General features: G+C 48.5%; 1 long non-coding RNA gene across 1 annotated transcript; it reads left to right on the plus strand.

The window, feature by feature from the left end:
• The first annotated feature begins 641 nt into the window (after positions 1-641).
• LOC145718302 (uncharacterized) lies at positions 642-5,434 on the plus strand. Its single transcript, XR_014141709.1, has 3 exons — positions 642-1,317; positions 2,384-2,498; positions 2,790-5,434. It is a non-coding gene; the product is annotated as an uncharacterized LOC145718302 (long non-coding RNA).
• Positions 5,435-5,562: the final 128 nt, after the last annotated feature.

Raw genomic sequence — 5,562 nt, forward strand, 5'->3', positions numbered from 1 at the left:
CTCTGCGTACTTGTTCTCTCTCTCTATCTCTCTGTCAAATAAATAAATAAAATCTTTTTTTTTTTTTTAAGATTTTATTTATTTATTTGACAGAGAGAGAGATAGCGAGAGCAGGAACACAAGCAGGGGGCTCAGGAGAGGGAGAAGCAGGCCTCCCGCTGAGCAGGAAGCCTGATGTGGGACTCGATCCCAGGACCCTGGGATCATGACCCGAGCCGAAGGCAGACGCTTAACGACTGAGCCACCCAGGCGCCCAATAAATAAAATCTTTAAAAAAAAAAAAAAAAGAATATTTCTCTTTCCTTATCAAAGAAGTGGAAACTAAGATAAGGAATTCCATTACACCTATTAGGGAGGCAAATACTGAGGTGATACTAGCATGCAGCTCAGTGAAGCTAGCACTCTGTAAATGGATGGTGAAAGTGTGAATCAGAAAGTCCTTGTGGGGGCGCCTGGGTGGCTCAGTTGGTTAAGCGACTGCCTTCGGCTCAGGTCATGATCCTGGAGTCCCAGGATCGAGTCCCGCATCGGGCTCCCTGCTCGGCAGGGAGTCTGCTTCGTCCTCTGACCCTATCCCCTCTCATGTGCTCTCTCTCTCTCATTCTCTCTCTCTCAAATAAATAAATAAAATCTTTAAAAAAAAAAAAAAAAAGTCCTTGTGGGAAACACCTTCTGAAAGGGTGTTTCTGCATCTCCAATACTCATATTCTTGATAGAGTGATTCTGCTTCCAGGAATCTATCCTAAGGAAGGTATCTCACTACAGGAAAGGCCTTATGTGGAAAGTTGTCCACTGCCTCAGACTTATATGTCCAGTATGGAGGGAACCGTGACACATCACCTAAATGGAATATTGATAAGACAGTCCTTACAACAGCTCTACAGCAACCTACAAAGTAGAATGAGACATTGCCCTGACGGTTTACTTATAATGATTTCAGTACATGTGCATCTGGAAAACAAGACTAAAAAGATGAGGCACAATGGAAATACTTGGTTGGGTAGTAATGCGGGCAACTTTTAAAACTTACTTTTTATTGTTGTAATTTTGTTTGTGCAGTACCTGGAAATTATAAAAAGCTTGGGAACATTTATATAAACTCAGAAGTGAGAAAAAAAAGTCTGAGGAATCTCACATTGCCATCTACGTCTTGAGGGGCAAAGAGAAGTTGGGAGGGAAGACACTGCCTCTGGACTCCAGCTTTTGCTTTCTCTTGGGCCTAGGCACTGTGGTTGGTGTAGACGAGAGCACTGCTTTCTCCTGGCCCACTTGTGACCTGTGTGGCAACGAGAGATTGGAACAGAGCCCAGGAGACAGGTGAGGGTGCAGGAGCTGGGCTGAAAGACCCTGGGGCAGCCGCAGCCAGTCCAAGGGTCCCCACGGCCGCACTGCCTCGGGCCAGCTTCCCCTGCTAAGGCAGGGCCGCCACTGGGAAACCAAGTTCCCGTGCTGCCGCTTGGAGGCCATGGCACTAGGTGTGTTTACTTCTTTGTAACAGGGATTTTTGCTGGTCCTTTCAGTTCCTCCCATCTTAAAAGAGAAAAGAGCCAGGTTTTGTACTCAGGTCCTTTATTATCAGTTAGGAGAGAAAAGAAAAACTCAGGGCAAACCTGAATAAATGAGACAAACTTGGTAACTGTACAGCTTGTCTTTTGCAGGGATGCAGACTTGTCCAGGGACCAGTGAACAGCTATATAATCAGACATCCATTCCTTCCCCGACCAGAGTTACTGCATATCCTCCCTGGGGCTCAGGGAGCTGGGGCTGGGTATCAGTGTCATTCTGAGCCAGTTCCCCAGGCTCCCAAGGTGACTTTGTCACCTGATAGAAAGGGGCATGCTCATTACTCTTCTGCTTCTTAATAACCAAAGCACAGGTGTTTTCTTGATGCCTCCTGGGTTGGTGGTCTTATGTATAAACAAGTCATCACTGGATCATTCTAGAGACAAGAAGAGTATGTATCACAGGTTTACTTGGTAGCAATAAGGAGCATAGCTACTGGTGATTAGAAGTAGGTTTTCCTGTTCAGGCAGATGGGAAGCCCTGACTTCCCCTTGCTGAGCAGAGGGCCTCCAGTTTGCTTCATGGGATGTTTGCTGTCATCCTCTATGCCCAACTTGAATGAGGCTTCCCTGCCTGAGTGTCCCTTCCGTCCCCTGGGGCGTCAATTGCCCATGCAGCAGTTAGCCGGAAGCTGACGCTGATCCCTCAGAACAGGCTGAGCTTCTTCTGGCCTATTTCAGGAACTTGGTTTCTGAGAGTAAATCCCCCTTTTCTGTATCAGCAAACACTTAGGTTCAGAAAAAAATGTCTGTCTACTGCTAGACTCTTTTGACTTGTGCCTTTTCAAGTGTTCTCTTCCCTGTGTGTTTCCAAACAACAGAGGCACCTTTTCCTGTGGGGACTGCTCCCGTGTGGTCACCTCTCCTCTCCTCAGAAGGCACCTGCAGGTGTTCCTGGACTGTCCGTCTCGACCCCAGTGCACAGTGAGGGTCAAGGTAGGAGCGGTGCAGGAGCTCATGTGCATCCTACTCCACCTCATGGAACTGCTCTGCCGCAGTAGCCAAGCGGGCAGCATCTGTTGTTCCTGCCCTGGGGAGGGGATGGGAAGGACACCCCTCAGGAGAACAGTCTTTCCACATCCAGGGCTTACACTCACATTTGACATAAGGCTCTGAGGTGGAAGCTGCTAAAGAAACGAAGGGATCAAACATTACCCCCCTACGCGTGGGCGTGAGCTCTTGCCCCAGTCCTGGGAGTTTAATCAGCCCGCCCCACTGTTATTGCAGCTGTCCCAGGCCAGTATTTCTTCACTCCTGAGGTTTGCCGCCTGCGAGGATGGGGTAAGTCCAGGGACATGCAGCCCAGGTGTGCACCCCTGTGTTCTTAAGCCCCAAGTTAGTGGATCATCTCCAGGTGAAGATCCCTGTCCCATGTACTTTCAATTACAACAAAGTGCCACAATATCATTGGGTGCGTGCTAAGTGTTTAGACTATACCAAGACAAGGATAACTCTTACTGTGGTTAATAACTATACCATAGTCAATAATAAGTCTTACTCCCTGACAAATACCTGTGTCTGTTCATGAGATCCTTTCCTTTTTGGAATCGAGGTGATTTCCTAACCAATCTTGTAGTAGATACATGAATATGCCCCCCTGGCTTTGATTATAGTTAGACCAGCAACATTTCAAGTACTACTGCCATGATTCATGTTAATAGAACAGAAATATCTGAGACACACATTTTGTGTTTTTTAATTGCTAGGTATTCCAGAGTCTGAGTAACTGGAAACTTGACCATTATTTCTCAGAACTCTTTTGCCTTCCCTGAGAGTTACTATGGTGTGAGGCTTAGTAAAGTGGTGTGCTCCTCCAAGAAAACCACCACCTAAATATATATAACTTACGGTCTAGAGACAGTTTCTTCCTTGTGAAATTTGGCCCTCATAAACAAGAGAGCTCTGTTCTTGAGATGTCACCTCTGTCTTGTCAAAACCAATTAAAAGCACCACAAGTGGCTTCAGGAACTGCTGAACTGAACCCCAGAGAAGAGCACTGAGGACTGACCCCACTGGGGTGATGCCAGGGCACAGCCCCCAGGTCACAAAAGTTATCCATGGCCAGTGTTAGGGTCCACATCCAAGTAGCAGACTTGGGCCAGCTGGGGAGGTTGTGGTGAAAAGGGGGCTGATAATCTACAGAACTTTCTGATGGGGTCCCATGGTTAAATTCCACCTCTGATTGCAGTCTGAATACAAGGCTGAATTTATCCATCCTCTGGAGCTGTGAGGGACTTCTGCCCCTTAGGAGGGGCTGGCAGCATGAGGAGGCGGGGCAGCCATTTGCACTCAGTCCTGAAAACCATGGCTCTCAAAGTTTGGATTCATTGGGTATGTGGATAAATCCATGGATAGGATCCTTGAGGATCACTGGTCTGACTGTGGTTTCCAACCCTGATTTCAGGGTGGAACTGCCTGTGGAGCTCTAAAAAGAGTTTCCGGCTCCGGCCCTGGGATAAAGCCCACCAGCCTGCGCATAGTTCCCTAAAGCAACTCCGTGACACCCCCAGCCCAGCACCAAACCTTTATCTAAAGGGCTCTTTCACATGTAGGGATTGATGTGTAGACCAGGCCGTAGGAGGGTTTATGAGCTAGTTGTTCCCTGATTGTTTACAAGTAAAATGTAAGTAAATAACTGTAATGGACTAAGAACTATGCTCACCACTTCTCTCACACATTGCCTTATTTAATCTCTCCAACATCTCAGTGGTGCAGGATCCACATTTTACCACTGAAGAAACAAGAATGCAGGGCTCACGGTCACGGTCTCTGTTGGGTACATTGTTATCCCCACAAGTGACCACCTAACAGAGTGGGGGGAGGGTGACAGGGTCCTCCTGTGTATGTTTCTATTCTTCCTGAAGTTTATATGTTTAATGTGTGATGAGACAGTGGTACCTGTTGGCTGATCCCTTGTCACCTCACCTCTGTCTTTGAGGTGGGGGAGGAGGAAGAAAGAAGGGCGTGATGCTGGGTAAGGCTGATGACTTGGAGGGTTCTTTAAACAGGTGCTAAAAATGGCAGATCTAAGTTATCAGGGGAAGATATTTCCATGGAAAAGGTTGAGGGAAAGTGTTGGGGAAAACTCCTGCTTAAGGAGAACACAGAGCAAATGAACCAAAACGCACAACCTAAACAAACAAAAACCAACAGTGCTTGAGATGGTGCCTAGCTCCCTGTAGTCCCACACAGCACAGAGGTGCAGGGCCTGCCCTGCAGTTCCTCAGGTGGCCTTGACTGGGCCCTACCAGGCTCAAGCCTGATCTCCCACTGGTTTCTCGCAGGCTCCCCAGGAGAGCAGCCTGGTGCTTCTTCTAGAAAGCCTCCAGCCATGGACTGCCCTTGACTACCCTAACTCCCTATAGGGACCCAGAGACCAGGAGGAGGCCCTGGCAGAAATCCTGCCTCTTCATTTGATTTCCTTCTGACTGAGGCTGACTTGTACCTCTCACACATTACACTTCTTAACTACAGTACGCCCGTAGGCAAAGCCCTACTTGTAAAGAGCTAGGGCGTGTGTACGGCCATACGTGTGTGTGTGTGTGTGTGTGTATCTGAGTGTAGGTGGGTTTGCCCATGGGTGTGCTTGAATGTGTGTATACACCTGTGTGTGCTCATGTGTACATGAGTGTGCCTGAGTGTGTGCCTGTGTGTGCACATGTGCCCTGGGTGAAGGGCACAGGGTGGCAACAGCCTCAGGTATCACCTTTCTGGGTGCTCTGTTATCAGAGCTGACGCCAGTCAAATTAGGGTAAATTGCAACCTGGAGGGACAGAACTCATTCCCCCTCCTCCAGCTTTACTCACAGTGGATAATCAGGGCTTTACATCTGACCTGCAAGAAGCTGATAGAAGAGGGCGCCTGGGTGGCTCAGCCATTAAGCATCTGCCTTCAGCTCGGGTCATGATCCCGGAGTCCTGGGATCGAGCCCCACGTTGGGCTCCCTGCTCTGCGGGGAGCCTGCTTCTCCCTCTCCCCCTCCCCCTGCTTGTGTTCCCTC

The sequence above is a fragment of the Leptonychotes weddellii genome, unplaced genomic scaffold (assembly GCF_054177405.1).
Source record: "Leptonychotes weddellii isolate Sample4059 unplaced genomic scaffold, ASM5417740v2 HiC_scaffold_13687, whole genome shotgun sequence".
In the NCBI taxonomy this organism is placed as follows: Eukaryota; Metazoa; Chordata; class Mammalia; order Carnivora; family Phocidae; genus Leptonychotes; species Leptonychotes weddellii.